This window comes from Cuculus canorus, chromosome 1 (assembly GCF_017976375.1).
Source record: "Cuculus canorus isolate bCucCan1 chromosome 1, bCucCan1.pri, whole genome shotgun sequence".
NCBI classification, from domain to species: Eukaryota; Metazoa; Chordata; class Aves; order Cuculiformes; family Cuculidae; genus Cuculus; species Cuculus canorus.
Genome location: NC_071401.1, coordinates 203,138,764 through 203,159,289, shown reverse-complemented (window position 1 = coordinate 203,159,289; position 20,526 = coordinate 203,138,764). Strand labels below are relative to the sequence as shown.

At 37.7% G+C, this 20,526-nt stretch overlaps 1 long non-coding RNA gene across 2 annotated transcripts in view; it reads left to right on the top strand.

Moving 5' to 3' along the window:
• Positions 1-12,903, top strand: part of LOC128854085 (uncharacterized) — a 59,891-nt gene extending 46,988 nt beyond the window's left edge. For both annotated transcript variants that reach the window (XR_008452987.1, XR_008452986.1), the window contains 4 exons: positions 546-647; positions 1,111-1,184; positions 10,246-10,389; positions 12,712-12,903. This is a non-coding gene — a long non-coding RNA (uncharacterized LOC128854085). The remainder of the gene's footprint in view (positions 1-545; positions 648-1,110; positions 1,185-10,245; positions 10,390-12,711) is intronic.
• The last annotated feature ends 7,623 nt before the right edge of the window (positions 12,904-20,526 follow it).

The following is a 20,526-nucleotide window of genomic DNA, read 5'->3' as shown; positions in this document are numbered from 1 at the left end:
AGAAAAAAAAAATATCTTGCATGTGTTTAAATACACCAATGTGATGCATTGGCTTTTTACAAACACAAACAATACAATGAATATATAGGCTTCCTATTACACGTTCAAGTGGAAAAGCTACACAAGACCAAATTAATCAGGTCTGATATTCTTGCTGCAATCTCTTGCCAGACAAATTAGGTTCCTTATGGCCGATGTCAATGGCATTCTAAAGTTCCAAAATCAATAAACAGGCTGTAAAATTGCATCTGTAATCAGGATAAGGAGCACAAATATTTACAGAGTAACTTGCAAACATAAGAAAATACTGCAGCCAGCTAAAATTGAACGAGACGTCCTGTTCAAACGCCATTATTTTTAAATGCATGTTTAATTTAGAATCTCAGCTGAGATAAAATGCAGACGGAGCCATGTTAAATTGGTATTACTAACCGCCTGAAGATATCTCCAGATTAACCCACCTAACCTCAACCCATCTATAGCAAAAAATAAATTAAAACTAAACGACAGAATTCAGGCTTTTTGGTCTTTTTTTTTTTCTTTAGTATTGTACACCATTATCGAAACATTCAGAGAGAAAGTTTAGCCATGCAGAGAGCTGTTTATTATTTAGACAAGCTACAGAATCAGCACCAGGATGTTCCCAGGTAAGCACGTGTCTTAAAAAGTCTCTATGTGTTGTAGCAAGTTGCCGCGAGTGAAATGTTTTGGAACACTCCAACAGGTGTTTCGGGAACACGTTTTTTAAGCTAAAGCTGCTGCTCTGTAATCTGTCCAGTTTGCTCACATATCCTGTAATATATGAGTGATCTTTCCAGAGGTTGGGGGAATAACCCACAGCAGTGTGAGTTAACAGCAATGATGAAAAGAGACAGAGGAAAATATCATCCAAAGACTGGAATGGGGAAGTGAGTGTGAAAAATGAAGCACAATCTATCTATTATTGTTGATGTTTGGGGGACAAATGTATGGCGTTTGGTTCTTAAAAGGAAATACTGGGTTGCATATAAAAGAATATTGCAGAGAATGTCTCAATCTATAACATGGTGTAAATTCTCAGGCTATCAAGGAAATTTTCATTGTGGTTTGTGTTTTTCATTAAACTTTCAGCTCCTGGAAGAATGTGATTATGGAAGGATCTCAGATTTCAGTACAATAGAACGAATGAATCCCTGACGTGAAAGGTGCATTTGATTTTTTGAGTCCTTGCTCTTCCACGGACATGCTCTTTCAACAAGCAGTTTTTCCTTTCTGTGCTTTCATTCCCAATCTGTGAAATGGGAATGAGTGTATTTGATTTCCTCATAGGAGTGATGTGAAGATAAATACATTAAAAAACATACACTGTTCCAGTAAGCTATTGCATTCTTGACTTCCATTTAAAAAAATTATTAATACAGGACAAATGAAATTAAGCTTGATGATGTGCCTGTACCTGAATACCCCTAAGGGCGCAATAATCAAAAGTCAAATGAAGGAAATAATTTGATATCAATCTCACACATTCTTGGAACTGGATCCTGTTTTCTTTTTGCATTAATGGTTGACAGGATTGCCGTCAAGAAGTGTGTACAAGGTAAGTCTTCACTTTAGTTGCAAGTATAATGTTGAGATACCTGTGTTAGCTTCAAGCAGGCTAGCGATCTAACTATGTTAGCATGGAAATCTGAGAAAGTTATTGGCATTTCCTAGGTGTAAAATAGTGAAAAAGGTGTAATTTTGGTAGAAAATGCACCAAAAAAAATATAGTTTCTCCAAACTACCATACTTCTTGTAAGGAACAGCTTTGGTACTGTTGTTTTCCAAACCTGTTTTTCTTAGTTCGGTTATATGCCTCAGCTATGAGCACTAGGCAGCGTCAGGTGAAGGGAGGGAAAAGTGCAAATAAGTGAGTGGCAGGGAGAGAGAGGCGAAAGACCAAAAAACAGTTGTATTTCAGGAATGAGCTGAAATATATCAGCAGAGTTAGCAGGGGTCAGAGCAAGGGTATCATAGATGGTAAACATTTCAGCACATAGAAATTCTTTTGTTGGAACTACTGGAGATTGCCAGCTGAGAGGCTAATGACATACTTGGTTGGATGAGTAAGAAGTGTGGAAAGGATATAATATGAGGGAGAGAAAGAGTCCATCTGAGAAGTTTAATGCAGTGGCCAGGATTTACCCCATTTAAGCTGAAGTGTTCATTTAGGCTTCTTGTGAGTTCCTTCTGTTGTCATCATGGTTGTCTATAGGAAGAGAGATACTCTGTGCTGCCATACAGTGGTTCAGATACAAAGAGGTCTAGAAAGCATGATCTAACTTTACTGTTAGCCCTGCTGTGACCTGACGACTTCCAAAAGTCCATTCTAACCTAAATTTCTCTGCATTCTCGTGATTCTTCAAACTGTCATCTGGTTGCAGCAACTTTCTCCACTGATTGCCTAGAAAGCTAAAGAGGAATACTTTCTTGTAGATGTTTCTGGTAAATTCCAAGCATGGGATGGAACCTGGGCCAAGTTGAAAGGAATATTTTCAAAATGACTAAGAAAGAAAGGTATTTGTTTGCACATAGGTGGAGTTCCCAAATGGGCACTGTCACTCTAGAATGCAAGACATCCAACTACCCTGAAAGTATGTAGGATGTAATTTTCTTAGGGTAGAATGTCTTCTAGAAACTTAAGTTAATCTCAGTCATAAACACTTAGAGAAGATGTCTAAGCTCTCTTGTGTCTTTTTTTTTGCAGAAACTCCTTGATATCCATTTCCTCTTACAGAAGTTACTTCAGTGCCGACACCAAATATTAGCCAGGGCATGTCAGCGCTAATCCATCTTTAAGACAATATGAAATCACATTATTTACTAGTTACATTAGACAAGAAAAGACAGAAGCATACTGACTATTATGGAATTAAAATCAGAATTTTATATGGAACAGGAATAGAAAAATATTTGGTTTTGAAAATGCCATTGAAAGCTGAGATTTGGGAATTTCTCACCGCATAAGAATTAAAGTTTCCTACAAGGTCTTTACTTTATCTTGTCTAATGTAACTAGTGACTAATAAAACTTATCTTGTTTAATAATGGATGAACTAATTATCCCTATACATGTTTAATCCTTTATAAAACCTGCTAAGCTCTTGGACTTGCAGCTATCATGTGGCAATCAGTTCCACAGGTCAATTATCCATTGTGAAAAAAAGTCTTACCTTTTATCCTCTCTGTATGTCTTGCCATCTGATTCCATAGAATGTTTCATTATTCTTGTAATATGAAATGGGGAAATTTGGAACAACCATTTCATGATCTCTATCACATCCCTCATGTTTGTTTATTCTCTTTCTTTTCTAACCTATGTTTCATTCAAAACATTTTTTTCTGTGCCTTGAACATTTCCACTACCCATTCCCAAGCCCCTGATTTGTTCTGTTTTGATGGTGACAATACCTTAAGCTCAGAATTCTACTTTTTTCCTCATCATGTTATTGATAATAACATAAATTGCAATGTTGAATTTGCCACTGCCGTCGACTAGTCTTATAAATGTTGCAGCAGTTATATTTAATGGGTTTACTCACTGTCCTAGGTTGCTCAGCTTATATGCTGCAATTATTATTAATAAATCACCATGTATCTACAGTTACGTCATTGGGGAGTTGTTATTATTTCCTTTTTCTAATTAAAAGGAAATAATTCAGCGGTGATGTATTAGCCACTGGAGATGCAGAAAGACTAGAACACTACAGTGCTCATTGCTGCATTGTCTAACTTTGGCTGCTGACTGGTGTATGCAGCTGCAAAAGGAATCTGTATTCTCCCAAGGCAAACTCACAGAATAAGGTATGCATCTCCTAAAATTAGTTTCACAAACCCAGTGCATGATCCTGAGCATATCACCTGTTAGATATGGGATTAGAACCCAAGTTTTCCTATTCTGCTTATGTCTAGAGTTATTATCTCTTCCATAAACACAATGAATATTTAATTAAAGTGGAACAGATTCATTGGAAAAGATTGTGAGACCCACAATCTCCTTCACTATCTCTTGGTGGTTAGGGTATTCTCCTGGGAGGTAGAGAAATAGAGATGTGGTTTCAAATCCCCTCAGGAAGAAGAGAAAATTGCACCTGGGACTGCCCTATTCCAGGTGAAGCCCTGAGACTTTTGAATAAAAAGGAGTCAGCAAGAGGGTTATAAATCTCATTTTCTTGGATGAGTTTCTCTGTGCTCTGAGAATAGTTTTGGCTTAGGTTCCGTGGGCCAAATAGGCAGGGAAACCACCTAGTTTGCAAATCCAGTCCACAGTGGAATGAGTGTGGAGCACCTTGGCAATATGGGACTGCTTCAGAAGTGTAAGGGATTTTACTGGAAGAATGGTAGCTGTGGTAGCTCTGCTGGACTGAGGATACAGTGTGAAGTGAGGTGAGGTTTGTAGACAGCCAATGTCTTTATTTAGATCAACTGATATCAGTGGTGAAAACCAGGTTGTTGTTTAAGTAAAGAACCCCCAAATTTTTCAGGTTTGCAGTAAACCCAGGAACATTTAATGCAAATAACAAACTGAGAATATTTATTCTGAATTTAATAACTTTTCTTAAGTAAACTAGTCTAGAGGAAAGGTAGAAAATCATGGAAACCCAGGCGTCTACTGGGTTAGGCAAAAATTAGGCAGTTAGGGTCTAAAACATGACCCTTGGCACCAGCAATTTCTTTCAGTGGTTGTGGTTTTGACTCCTTAACACTCTTTCTCAGCAAAAGCATTACAGGAAGGCAGTAACTGCACCAGGCTCAGGGAGCTTGCAAGCTAAGAACATTAATCAGTGCTGTTCAAAGTTCCCATCCTCCACAAGGGAAGCATTAGGGATAACACAGAGAAGGATGACAGTTAGAAGCAGATGGTGAGTAAACTGTTAAGAGTCCAACTTCATTAGCATTGCTTTGATAGATTAATGGTGCCCTGAAATCCTGCCAGGGAGGCTGTTGCCAAAGGTGCCATCTGCGTGGAAAAAAGCATACACATCAAGAAATTCAGCAGGAAAAAAAAAAAAAGAACAATAAAAAAGAACAACTAGCTCCATCAGTCACACCCCAAGTTATTTCCACCCACCATGTGTTGATGGATAACCAAAAAGTCAATAATAATTATAGTAATGTAGAATTATATTTAAAAGAAAAATTATACCTGAACGTCATTCTCTGTACTTTCAGACAGTGGGTCCTCTCAAAGTTAATAACATCTTCTATTATTATTATTATGTTGTCACCAACAACATCAGCATCATGACGCTTAGTACTTTTTGCCATCATTTGTAATGTGATGTGGACACAGCTGGAAGGCCAATTGTTGTATGACTTTGCATTTCAGTGGCATGAGGTAAACCCTGCCCCAGAGAGTTTAGCAAAGGATTTTTCCATTCAATTCTAGTTTGTATTTAGCTGCAACTGAAATTATTCTTATTTAGTTCTAGTTCAAGACGCTAACTCTTTCCTAATCTCTTTGCTAACCCTGAAACAGGTTGACGTCGTTCACAATCAGAATATATAGAAAGGGGAAAGTTTCAGCTGGGGAGGAGATGGCCAAGGCATCACCTGAAAAGAAGCTTTCTCCTAGCTCCTGTACCTGTTTGAAGGGACTGAAAACTTTGGTGCTACACCGGATTAGGAATATATGGGATCCATGTTTTGGTAGGCAAGGAAGATACATCACTTGGAAGAATTAGATATCTCACAGTTCTCCCTTCCTCCTTATTCACTCCACCTGCAAATAAATATGTTCCTAAACATGATTCATTTCTGTATAACAAGATAAAACAGTGAGATTATTGCACTAACTTCATCAGGCTTGCAGAGCTGCAATACAATACCTCTGATAACAAGAATCAAAGATCTAGCCTCTTCTCACTGGATCCGATTTGAAGAACGCTCAACTGCAGCATGATCAGAAAGCTTGTGGGCTACATCATTCTTACATGGGCTCTGTAAAGACGCCCAGCCTTGTGATGTAGAAACAAAGCCAATGTGATGCCCAGCCTTGTGATGCAGAAACAAGGCCAATGTTGTATCAGCTGATACTTCGTTATTGAACAGATATAGGTATGTGCCTAACCACGGACTTCTACTACCACTCATGATACCAAAGGGTATTAAGAAGGGCCTGAGAGGGCTTAAGGCTCTCTTATAAGCCCTGGGTCAGACGTGCAAAGGCTACAAACATGTCTTAGATATGCTACAGTGTCTCAAATGGCACTTAATGCCTATGTGAGCAACTGAGTCAAGTCTATGTTCGTATAGCCATTTCTTTAATTGCAGGTGTCTGAATCTGGAGTTGAATAACATCACATGAGGCTTTGTGCTGGACAGACTTTTGACAGAATACTGTATATTCTTTTCGACAAAAAGACCCCAACCATACAACACCAAACCCAGACTTTAAATTAGTAGTACACTTCAGTCAGGCAAGTAGTACACAGAGGAAATATTACCGATACCTGCTGATTTTTGGTCCCAACAAGTTAACAAGGTACACCAACCTTGTATGAAATTCTCTAGAATTCAACACAAACCCAGCCTACATTCCAATAGCATCCAAGCAAAATTTCAATCAGTGATGGCAACAGACAGAAACAGCAGATGGAAAGGGAGATACCTGAAAAGGAGGGTGGTAATATTGATGGCATATAATTATCTGCAATACCAGCAAAGGCTGGGCAGGTGGGGCATTCTCCATTACAAATGTTGGCTGTGTTTAACACGTTGGTGAGTTCTGAGTCACTTGCACAATGTTGACTATGACTTCAAGTCAGTTTAGACCAAGCTCACTTGCTTTCAAAGCTTGGCTCTCAGTTCTCCACCTTGCTTAAGAATGTTCTCAGGTCTCACCAGCCTCAAACCTAGTTAAATCCAAGTATTAATCACAATTAGCTGGCATGATGCTAAATACATTTTTTCATGAGTTGTGGTCAAAATCCCTGCATGTACAGTCAAGCATAAAAAAATTCCCAGGAAAGAAAGCACACAAAATGTCCAAAGTTCATGTTAATGTTGATTCATGGCATATTGATTTTCCAAGGAAGCAATAAATCTCTTGTGGATTTAATATTTATTCTGACCTATCCTTAAGAACCATGAAAAAGAATTGAAAGGAATTAACTACACTACATTAGAGTATTCTTTCAGCAGTGTTTTTGCCTTCATGCTAAATTAGCAGTGTCTGTATTATTTTTCTTTCATTTATTTTTAATACAGACTAGTCCAGACTAAGTCTAGCCTTGCAATTTGCATACTCTATTGTTTGGCTACAGAAAGCCAATTTAGTTATTTTCATATTTTTACCTGTTAAAGTTCTTTTTGCTGTTAGGATATAATTTCTGCATGTACTTAATTTATACTGCTAATAGACTCCCCAAATCCCATTGATACTGTGAAATCAGATATAGATTCATCAAACATGAGAGACAAAGAAGACCTGACAACAAGAGTTTGATATTGTGTCTAACTAAGGCTATGAAGTTTGCCTTCTCTATTTTTACACTGAATCTCATAACTGCAGTCACAAGAAAAGATCTTGGTCCTCTGAAGTCTAAAAACCAAACTGGGGACAGGGAGGACTTGAAATTAGAGTGAATATGACTTGGATTTGAGGCAGTGGGTCCTTGAACTTAGTGAGTGTGACTTGGAACTGCTGCAGTGAGTCCTGCTCATATCTGTCCATGTGTCAATTTTCTCAGGGTCTTCAGCAATGTTTCAGGGAGATCTCAGCTGCTTAGAGAATTCCCATTTGTGGCTTGGTGCTTGGTAAAGAACATGAGGGGGCTGTTGGTTCGTGTTAATATGCTCTGCAGTAAACTACAGTGGAGTGTGAATGGTCGGTCTCTAGGACATATCCTCAGAAACCAACAGCAAAGAGAGAAGAATGGCGGAAACAACCATATTTGTCCTAATCTAAGACATTGCCACTTGTGAGTCAAGGCTGTGAACTACCAAAAATGCTTGCAGCCCTCCAGAAAGAAGTAGGTGCTTGCGTGAAGTATTTCCAAAGGTGCTGGACCCTGGTAAGAGTAGACACAATGGATAAGCATCAATAAAATAAAATTTTCTGCATCACTGTGAAGGCCTAGTCTGCCTTAATAACTACTTATTTATTTTCTTTTGTCATTTATCTCCACTGAACTTAAGATCTACATTGAAAGGAATGCCAAAATATGGAGGCATATCAGATAATATTATATGACATGCCTCAGATACCATGTGCACTATAGTGCTTTACATTTCAATAACTATTTGTGGACTTTCAGGACATCAAATACCCGGTATTTTCAGTATCCAATACAGGTTCTTCTATATCCTCTGAATTAGGGAGACAACTTTTTTTTTTTTTTTTTTTTTTTTTTAATTACTTGAGGGTTCATCTTTCTGCTTCTTCATTTCCCTCTGGTTTTGATGAGAACAGTTTCTATACCTCCACTTCTCATTTATTTTCAATTTCTGAATCCCAAGCTAAGGAGTGTCCACACCCAAACAACAGTGACTAAGACTTTGGAACAACAAGAGGCATCTTTAACTTATTCCCCAAATGTGTAGCAATGAGTGAGGTGCTGCCCAAAGAAACTGGGTGAGACAATTTCCCAAGTAATGAATTAATGAATATTGCAACACTTGTTAATGCCAGCCAAAATCTCAGCTTGGCGTGCTAGAACGTGATCAGAGCTCTCCTTCTCAGTCACCTTCACTTTGCTAGACAAGATGTTCTTGTTGTATTAAACTAATATTGAAAAGGAGGACTTGGTATCTGAAATCTGTTTCAAAATGCTGGAGAAGAAGTTCACAGAGCAATAACTGGAATCATATACCGAGATTAAGCTGGTGCTGTGTGATCTAATTTGTCCAAGAAAAGCTAGACTTCATGTCAGTCCAGCTCCAGCTGACATTGAGAACTACTTAACCACATAACCATCTACCTTCACCAGAAGCAACATCATAAACCACCACGTCAGTTTATCAGGAGTGATTTCTTTAGCCTTATATAACACTGAATCATGTATTCCTCACTTACACCCATCAAATTTTAGCGATCTTAAATTTGGATTTGTATTCTAAATGAACTATCCGACGCGCCTCTATAGGTGTGAGAAAGTGAGAAGTGACTTCAGTTGGGCTTAACTCTCTTGGAGGTGCCATGTGTCTCAAAGAAAAAGAAAGGAATCGTAACCAAGTAGTTTTGACCAAACACCTAGTATCTACATGACCAATGGGCAGCATGGTGCATCTATCATAACTGCTCAGAGATTCAGCCTGCCACGATGTAAAGCTGAGGTGTGGTTCTGAAGCATCTTCTGTTAAAGTTTGAGACAGATGCATCCTGGTGGTAAGAATGTCTCGTTCCCTCAAATTAAACACAAACAGAGAAATAAGCCCTTCTAGGGATCTTGGGGAAATTTTTTGATGCAAAAATGAAGAAATGTCCAGTTCCTGCACATGGGCCACAACAACTCCACGCAATGCTACAAGTCTGAGGAAGAGAGGTTGCAGATCTGCCTGGTAGAAAAGCACTTGGGAATGTTGGTTGATAACCGGATGAATACAATTTAGCAGTGTGCCCAGGTGTCCGAGAAAGCCAACAGCATTCTGGCTTGTGTCAGAAACACTGTGGTTAGCAAGACAAAAGAAGTGATCGACCCCTGTACTTGGTGCTGATGAGGCCGCACCTTGAATACTGTGTTCAGTTTGGGGCCCTCCAGTACAAGGACATGAAGTTGCTGGACCGTGTCCAGAGAATGACAAAAAAGCTGGTGAAGGGTCTGGAGCACAAGTCTTATGAAGAGTGGAAGAAGACTGGGGCTGTTCAGGTTGGAGAAAAGAAGGTTTCATTGCTCTCTACAACTACCTCAAATGAGGTTGTAATGAGCTGGGTGTTGGTTTCTTTTCCCAAGTAACAAGTGATAGGATGAAAGGAAATGGCCTCAAGCTGTACCAAGGGAGGTTTAGATTGGAATTAAAAATTTCTTCACAGAAAGGCTTATCGAGCATTGAAGCAGGCTGCCCGAGGAAGTGGTTTAGTCACTGTCCCTGGAGGTACTGGAGGTATTTAAAAGATGTGTAGATGTGACGCTTAGGGACGTGGTTTAGTGGTGGACTTGGCAGTGTTAACATTTACAGTTAGACTCGATGATCTTGAGTCTTTTCCAACCTAAATGATTCTATAATCCCAAATGCCACCCACTATCTGAAGAAAATTCAATGTTTTCTGTGACCCTTCTTTTTGCAGAGACTGGAGACACACTGAGTGACTAATTTGCACCAGAACGTTGTTCAAGGCAGGACCCCTCAAGGTGATAAGAACATGTCCACTGCCTTAGAGGACCCGGCCTTCCTATGAGACTGGTGGCCTCTGTGAATATCTCCTTAGCACGTGAGTCCAAATTCTGTGAACTAAAAGATTAATCAGGATCTTCTGAGTTTCTAGTCAGGCTCTGGAAATCAAGGCCCAGGAGTCTGGAGTTTTAAATGATCATCTCCCCAGTGGTTCTTAGGCGTTTGCAGCTCTTTACAAATCTAGCCTTGTGGACTTAAGCCACCAAACCACTGAACTAGATGAATAATTTTCACAGCAGACCATTGGCTTTCCCATGCTATTTGTGCTTCAGATTTAGGACACTCTTGAGGGCTTTCCTGTCTTGGAGTCTACGAAATATATCTCCTGAAGCCAAATTTTCAACAGCAGACTGTCACACAGGAGGGAAGGAGGGCTCAGTTCTGGGTGTCCAACTTTGTCCCATTGTATTTGGTGTCAGAGACCTTCTCACTTGCAAAGTAAAGCATGTAATACTTACGAATGGGGGCTCTTGACATGCCTGGTGTTTTATCTTTAAAATCCACCCTTCTTGTTTAATCTTTTTTATGTGCCTTTATGCTCTTTGGTTGACTTACATCCGTGTAAATGTGTGCATAGACATGCTCTGAATTGCTGTTGTCCCAATGAGTCACTATTACTCTAGTCAAAATGGTGGCATTTAACGCTGCTTTTGTCTTAACACTTATAATTGCATAACTGGTAGACTAATGGGTGGTTGATGGAAACCGAAATGTAGGCAGGGGTGTTAACAGAAGGGAACAGAATGTAGCTTGTTCTGTTTCAAGAAGAACAAAAAATAAGTAAAAAAAAATTACTTAGGGAAAAGAAAAGAAAATAAGTAAGGGAAATTAAAGGGAAAGGAAAACTAGAAGAAGAAAAATTAAAGAAAAGAGAAAGAAATTCCTTTTATTCCTTGTGCTAATATTATCAACAGAAGTACTATGGATGACATCAGAGAAATCACAGTGAAATTTCATTTGCATCTTCAACTGTGGATATGAATCCAAATAGGATTTAATACGAAAAATAGAAATTTTTCAACAATTTATTTTTTCACTTCTCTTAACTGACTCAAATTTTTAGGTCCCTGAATGTTTTCAAGCACTGATTAATGTGATTAGCAAGATAAGTAAGGCTATTAAGTGTTTTGCCTTTCACTTAAATTTTTATTGCAGTCAGAACAGATTGAATATGTTATAAAATTAAAACCTAAATTTAGGCTCCCAAATCCTTATTTAGAAACTTAAGTGAGAACCTTATTTAGCAAAGATCATAAGCACATGTTTAAATTGATCCTGGTTCAGGAATGTGCTTAAGTATATGCTTTAATCTGATTAAATATGTGTTTAATGTTAAACACATGTTGAAATGCTTTGCTGAATTGTGGCCTGATTTTCAAAAGTGTTAAGTACCTTGAACATCTCATTAAGGTCAAGAAAAGCTGCATGTGTTCATGCTCTTACCCATCAAGGCATTTTCTTACATGGTTAAATCCAGACTGAGGAGCCTAGCCATTTCTTTAGTAAAATTTTGGACTCGGTATTGCTGAAGATAAACACAGAAACATCTGGATTCATACCTTATCTTCACTATCAACCCCTAATGAGTTTTCAAAGTTGAACTGAAAGACTAAAAACTTCAGCACAGCCTTGGTTGTTTGGTTTTGTTTTGTTTAGTTTTTTTTTTTAATGTAATTTTTAGTGCTCTCTGTTTCCATTTGGAATTGCTCTGCTTTTTCCAATCCCAGCCAGCACCAAGAAGTGAAGAGGTGTGTGAAAAGAAATATTACTATTAGCATTATTTATTAAGTGCTGACAGCGTGCTTAGTTCAGTACAAAACACAAGTGAAGGCATACCCTTCTTTGCAGATCTTACTCACAGGTAGTCTGGATAAATTTCAAGTTCCAGATGGCTTTTCAGGGTGGTTTTCATTTTATCTGAAATAGTTTTCCTTTTTCTAAGAAAAACAAAGAGATAGTTTAGGATTAGAAAGATTTTTTTTCCCTGTTCTAAGACTATAATAAATTAAAGGCCAGCCATGTTTTGGTTTCTAGAACTTCTACAAGTCTGCTCAACTCAAGTACTCTTTTTATCATTGTTCTTAAGAAGAAATAGCTTTTAAACTGTCTCTCACTGTATAAATACGCATTTGTAGGCTTTTTGCATTGTTTTTCCTCCATAAGGACCTTTCCTTTCCAGCAGTATTCACCCACGTATTTTGATTTACATCAACAGCATCTTTCCTATTGACTCAGAAAAAGAAAAAAGGAAAAAGAAAAGCTTTAGGTCTAACCTAAAAGCCTTTCCACAGCTAAGCTTTGCTAAGAGTGGTAAATTTTAGCCTATTCCCACCTGCTTATCTTCACTCTTTTCTTCCAGGGAGAAGAAGGGACTCTTGATGACCTGTTGTGCTAAAGACTCCAAAATAGTGTGACTTCTTCCAGGGACAAGTGCCGACCCTTCCCAAAAGAGCAGATCAGCTAGAAAAACAAATGTACCCTAAGCCCTTCCTCCCTGTCCCCCTTGTTCCCAAATACAGGGGTTTCTTGGACAAAATACTTAACCATGCTATGATACTTGCTGATACTGTGATGCTTTTTGCATCTTAAGAAATAAAAGATTCACGTTATTTTTCTGCAAAATATCGTGTGGTCATGTTGACTATTCAAAAGGGCTGATAAAGTTAATATTATATGAAGGGAGTGATAAGCATTTTGGAGCAGACTGACATCGGTCATTATTTCACCCTGCTGCTGTGTGGGCCAAACATGACATCTGACTGTAGCCTTTCAAGTAAGTTACTAAATCCTTCATTTTGGTCTCACATAATATTAACTATCTAAAATACATCTTGATAGCTGTCTAGGCTCCCTCTACAGATAATGAATAGAATTCATAAAGTGGTTCATCCCATAATAGTGAGGTTATTTATTCATTTAATGCACTATGTCTGTCTGCAGCCATTTGGACTATAGGGGGAATTTAGAAAACTATCTAATATTAAACATTGCATTTTTAGATGCCTAGCATAAGACGAAGCCATCTCAAAACCTTTATCAGCAAGGCTTAACTATCAGATCAGCAGAAGAATTGCTTTGGTACCTTTATTTCACCTCAGCTGATTCACAAGCTTATTTCCTTATCGGGACTTGTTTCGTGTGTTCCAGATTAATGATAATCATGATAATTCTTTAGGGAGATTAAGTAATCTTCGCAGTCACCATGTGTAATAGGTAAATATAGATATCACTGTTTAACAGATGAGGAAATACACAGCGAGAGTTTAAGTGACTTGTTCTATCTCATTTAATCTTGTTTGAGCTAATCTAATCTATGTTTTATAAATAAATCACCCAATCACTGTGATATGTAGGCAATAAACAGTCAAGAGAGTGCAAGAGACATTATTCAGGAACTCCTAGCTTCAAAGCCTATCTTTGTCCCACTAAACCATTTCCTTAAGAAATAAGACATAGCAGCAAATGATCCTGAAAGTTTCCATGAAGAATTTCCAGGCCATGTGTTTTAATGCAATTGGAGTTCTGAAAACATGGTACTTTCTTTCTCTGAATGGATTGGGATAAGGTTTGTCGCTGCACAGAGGAGCTGAGTATATGAGGAAATAGATAAGAGAACTGTGTGGTAGGTAGCATTTCTGTTATCCCTTTGAAGCATTTTTCTGGGAGAAGAAAAAACCCCTCTGAGAACAGGATGATGTGAATTCAATCCTAACTCCTTTCCCTAGGACTCTGAAGGACATTAAAATTAACAAAACAAAGTTATTTATTTGAATTACTTTACTAGTTTGATTTTTTTTTAATTTTTATTTTCTTTAGTTGCTTTGTTTCTTTTTTTTTAATTTTTATTTTCTTTAGTTGCTTTGTTTTTGGTTTTGGTTTTTTTTTTTTTGTTAAATATAAATAGTTTCTACTCGGGTAGTATTTACTCCTAAAAATTGAAATCTGTTTGTGAGATGTGCCTGTATGGGCAGTACCCTGATTGGGAAGCAGGAGTTAAGATCTATAACTCACTTTTGACTTACATGACTGAAGGGATGAGGTCCACTCGCTGCAAGTCACTGCTTGCTGGAGCAACAAAGATGAAAGTTCAGTTCCCGTTCCTAGCGCAGACAAAGTGCATATATGAACCAGTCTGGAATGAACGGTTAACCTTGAAAATATTTGCTATCTGTTGGCAAAATCTGTAGTCTTCGGGATTTTCTAGTGGTTGTTAAGGCTGGTGAGGTTCTTCTGTGGAAATGCGAGATTTTTGAATCTTACAAAGACCATGGAGAACGAAATAATTGTTCTATTCAATTATTTCAGCTGATAACATAGACCTTCTAGATATATATAGGAAGGGAATACATTATAATAAACTTGTGGGACTGGCTTCCGGGGTTCTCCAAATTATAGAGTGCATTTGCAGAGGAAAGAGTATTTTTTGGTCTGTTAAACATGAAGGTGATCTCTGTTCAAAAGGAATGATTTCTTCCCTGTTCAGTTTTCACTGTGGGTACAGTCAATGAGGCCTTCTGCGATTAGCTCTATCTCGGAAGTACGGGGCAATCACTTCTCCACAGAAACATGTTCTACCTCTTTCAAAGCCTCTGGTTAAATTTTTATCTAAGTCATCAGATTTAGCAATTTGTAACTGATCTAATCTCTCTGCAAAATCCTTGCTCACCGAAACTGTATCCAACAACCCTTCACTATAAACTTTGTTGTTCATATAAAAATAGAACCACAAATTATGTCAGTGTCTTTTCTTTATTCTCTCTCTATTTTTTTTCACTTCTTATGACCTATCGCCCTTTCTTTTAACCTAAATCAAACAGATTTGCAGATTTGCTTAACAATAGTACTTTATGAATCATATCACCAATTGCCAGTTATCATCCTGTGAAACAGCTAATAATGTATAATTAACGTTATAGGCAAGTAATGAATTACATCATCATCACTGTCTACCACATTATTAAAAGGAAAGATTTAAGTAATCCCAACTACCTTTTTATTTTCTTCACTCCTTCCCGCAAAGTACTGCAAGAAGAAAAGGAAATTCCAACTGTGTATGTCAACTGTTATTTCCATCAAACAACATGATACATCAAAATGATAGCCATAATGATTTACATAGGAAAAAACTAAGGCAGCTGAGTTACCGAAAGTCTTCACCTCTTTATCTATCATATTCACTGTCAGCATGCACATTCAAACAAGGCGTTTGCTAAGATCAAGAATATCTCTGAGCAAAAGGAATAAAGAATTCAATTAAAAAGACATGTTCATCTACCCTACAATTGGAAAAACTGATAGAAAGACCTCTAGGCTCCTGGTGGACAGTGTGCAACACCTGTACTCTAAGAACTAAGGCGTTCTTCAGGCCTCCAGGTTTAGGTCACATTTTTTTCCCAAGTTAGGCAAAGTATTTGAACAACTTGTTTCACACCTTCTGCACCAAATTCTCATTTATCTTTCTTTCTTTCTTTCTTTCTTTCTTTCTTTCTTTCTTTCTTTCTTTCTTTCTTTCTTTCTTTCTTTCTTTCTTTCTTTCTTTCTTTCTCATTTTTTTCTCAGTTTTGGCCAATAATTCTGCCCAGATCTGAGCATAGGTATATTGATTTTTCAGATCAGGTTTCACTGAAAATAATGATGATTTAGTGGAAAGCTTCTCTTCCTGCCCTCCCCATACAGGAGAAATGGTTCACTCTCTGTCTCACCAGGACTGAAGTCACCAAAAGCCCTGTCAAAGCCATAAATTGCACATTCCAATAGGTGAGTAATGAGAACAATATCCATACAGCCTTACGTAATATAGGTAATAGGTCAGATGAAGAGTGCTTGCCAAGCAGTTTCATTGTCATGTTTGCCTTGTTCAATTTGATTGGTGGAAGAGCAACTGCTAATGCTGATGAAAAATCTGCACAACAGCCATTCTCGATGACCCTTAATGACAGCCCAGGAACTCACCTTGTTGAGACTGTTGACACAGAAGTTGAGTAAATATTTACATACAACAGAATCAAGACTTTTTGACTATTTTGTATGGTCTCAAGTCTCTTAAAGAGGAAAGCTCAAAGTATGTATCTCCCCAACACCCCTCAGATTTGACAATATACTTACTTGCAGGTAGGTAGATAGACAATAAATCCCTTTTCAATAGAAGTCTGTATCGGACAAGTGTATTGAAATAAGGTTATCATCTGTCTTCTTGGCAAGTTTCTAAATACCAAACTATCTTTCTCCCTATAAACTTTTTATTGTTAATTCTTCTTTCCAAGTCTCTTTATTGAGCATATTTTAAACTTTTTCAAGAAATAAATTTACATTTTTAATCAGAAAAGAGAAACTGATAGAATTTCAGGATTCTAATATTAATTTTCTAATATTATTACCCTTACTTTCTCCCCCATTCTTCACTTCTTCCTTCTGAGGGATTATCTCCCTGCCCTTATTTCTGCTTTGTTAATGGAAATAAACAGAAACTTTGGATAAGACTTATTTGTTCAAATGCTGAGGTAATCATGGTAGACTCTTTTCCTAGTGGAAGCACGTGCAGAAGGAAAATCTTGTGATTAACTGCTACCTTTTCCAAGTATGCCTACATCTGTCCTTTGAATACAGAGTATGCCTACAGCAACTGGTTCATACTCAAACCAGCCAAGTGTAAATACGTGAAGTTAAACAATAGCCATACCACCCAGGAATGAACACTTGAAATAAATTTGATATTCTCTTTTCCTTTGATACCTTTTTTTTCCTCCTTTTGCAAGCCAAAGTACAAATGAGAAGGGGAAATGAGAGAAGAAAATTAAAAATCACTGGCATTCAGCTTGTTAAAGAAAAGCTAGGAACAAATACCTACTAAGATTTCCATCATTAGCTACAGTTTAAAAATTATTAATAGCAATAGCAATCTAAAACATAGACTGTCACAAAATCACTCAGTATGTAAGTATCAATTCAATGTAGCTCAACGCAGGTATATGACTGATTTCTGCACAGTAACCAGCAGTTAAAACAGTCAGTCAGAAAGAGAGAGAGATGAGCTTATATCTTCCCCAGAGTTTAAGCAGCTTTGTATATGTAAGACTCACTTCCCGTAGTTTTTTTATTGACAATGTAGAAGAAGAAAAATGTAAAGAAAATCAGAAATGGGAGCCTGACTTGTTCTTATAGCAGTTAAGCTGCCCAGCTGAGAAGGAGTAGGTCAGGATCATGACCTTTGTTCCCAGGCTTGGTTTTGTATTTTACATTAGGCAGTTGCTGAATAAAACAAACCTGGGAGCTATGCCAGAGGTTGTCCACACCCAGGCAGTTGCAGAACTGGGATCTCAGTCTTTCCCACAAATACAATTTGTCAGTCCTTTCATTAAATAAAGGGGAATTTTCTCCTACAATGTCAGTGACTTATTTGTCCCAATAGTATTTGAAGAAACATAAATAAAGTTGTTTTTTATATTGATTTATGAATTATTCTTTCTATTGGTTTTATTTCAGACGTCTTGTTGATATTGTTCCCCTTTCCTGGGCCGTTTGTCAGATATGTTTTTTCTCTTGAGCTACTGAGTAATTTACTGTTTTATGGAATGATAATCTCCAAAAATCTAACAAATCCTCGTGCCATTTTCCTTTAAGAAAGGCCTTACACATGCTACCAAATTACATTTGTAATGCTTCTCATTGAATTTAAATAGCATTTCTGGTATTGGTCAATGCACAATTAAGTTGCCTCCTGGAAAAAAAAAAAATTAAGCTGGTGTAAGTGTGAATTTTGAAGTAATAATTATAGTTTTATACAGTAAAGTATTTATTATATTATCAAATTAATACACCTTTTGGCATGTCAGGGGCTGTGGGTAATTATAGTTTAGCATTGTGGTAATAATTTGTATGATTTATGTTACCTATGGAGCAGTACTGAAAGCCAAAAAGCTGTCTGGCATAATTACTCTTAAGAGGAAAGATCAGCAGATATCCCTAGCCAAAAGAACACAGCCCTAAGGGCAACAGACTCAAACAAGCAGAAGTCACCTCAGGTATTCACTTTGCAGCTTGCCTTTTCTCACCTGAGAGATGGCCCACCCACTATTCCAGGCTACATTAACAAGAATTGGTCGCTTTTATGTTATTGCTCTCCACTGACTTTGAAGTTCTCATTTTAAAAGTGAAGTATAAGAAAATGGTAGTGGAGGACCCTTTGCAAGACCTAATTATTTTGAAATGTGAGGAACAGGGTTTGCCATGAGATGAAGGTGGGTGAATTATTGTGGATTTTCTTCTTTCCACTGGTTTGGGCACAGAATTTTTTTTAATTCTTTCTATATTTATGTCTAAGGTTTTATTTTTTGTCCGAAGTGCTGTGTAAACACAGAACACAGACAGTCTTTACAAGAAAAGTCTGTGCAAAGCTGATTCTATACAGTTAAAGTTTATTACATTTAAAGCAGATTCATAAGTGACTTAGCAGCTTGAGTAGAAATAGGATGAAAGTCATCATTCTGCACCCCGCTGCCCCCAGTTTCTGTGTATTTATGCAAATAAATGCATGGAAATGCAAAGACTACCCTCATCTCCTTTCAAAACTCAGACTTCCACCGGAAAACACTTACCACTGGTTTTCTTTCTGAAATAAATAGTCCCCAGCAATTTTACATCAATAGCAATATCTCAGGAGCAATCTAAAAATCTTTCCAATAAAACCACGATCACACTGTCCCGTCTAAACTGTAAACCTGCCTTGCTTCCCTTTCCCCTCCATCCTCAGCATCCCTTCTTCCAAACAGAAAATGTATGTCTGGTATCATGTTCTGTCAAGGTTATAGACTCAAGCCTCAGCTGAGGAAGGTTATGAATGAAGGCCAAGATCCACAAAGGTATTTAAATAAGTAATTCTAATTAATTTACATGTGCCTGTTAAGTACATTTATGTATGTACTGAACTTTCACTGACCATATGATCTTCTTGAAGTCAAAGACTTTACACATTTGCTAAAATAAAGGTCTGTACATGGTGGTTCAGTAAAGAAATATTGAATGGAGAGTGTCCTGCCAGTAAGTCCTTCTTTTATTAAATTACAGAATGTCACAAATTCCGCCTGAATCTTGTGAGGGAGAAGGTATTTTTTTCCTTCCTATTCCTGTACTACTTTATTACTGAAACTCTGTCCTACCTAGAGAGATAAGTAGCAGTCCCCTTCCCCCCAAATGCCCAAAGACCCTGTTCTTCATTTTCCCTGACAGCACCAAATGACTGTGAGGGTGCTTGAACCAAGCCTGAGTAGAAGATATGAGGTTGGGATTCATCTCACATATTGTTATATATCAAAAAGTTAAATGTCTAAATCTGAGATAGGCTCACTTCAGAGTCAAAGGAGACAAGCAGGAGACCTCCAGTGAGTGATTCGTTCAATCTATTTCAGACACTTATGATGGGATGACTCACATTCTGGAGGTGCCCATTTCTCTCCACGAATGGAGCTTGAGGTGACGAGCTCAGACTTAGTTGTTTAGTCTTAAGACATCCAAGTTAGGGCAGATGAATTTTACCTCAAAGGCTTGGAGTGTTTTCCTGAAACTCAAACCAACCTTTGAAGTTTACTTCTCATCCTTATAGAATACAGGTGTGCCAATATCCAATTTCTCATGTTTTTAATTCTATAGAAATAAAGTTATATATGTCTGTGTCTGTATGTGTATATACTTAATGGCTACAGTGTCGAGTTGACCTTCAGCAAATAATTAAGATGCATTCTAATCCTGCTGCATAATGTTTTTTTTTGGCAGGTACCCCAGAGAAAGTACTTTCCTACAAGGAGGCAGCCTGAGAATGTCTGCCCTCTGTATCATTATTACACAACAAGTGGGAGCTTAAGCAGCTTATAGACCATCCTACAGCTTGATAAGGCTGCTTTGTAGTATGGGGGTAATTAATATAAGACCTCCTTCACTGGGGCAACTGTTATGCCTTTATCTTTGTTTACCTTCTCTGCCTCCCTCATATGATGAAAGTCATTAGCTATCGCCAATGGTTATGCAACATCCCTGGGCATGATCCTACATCCAAGCTAGCCATTGAAGTTGGGAGGGGTGGAATTAGTTCTTAAATGCATATTCAGATGGCGTCAAATATCAATACCCTCAAATAAACTTAAGAGAAAGACTTGTAAATGGTCTGATGAGGCCAATGCTT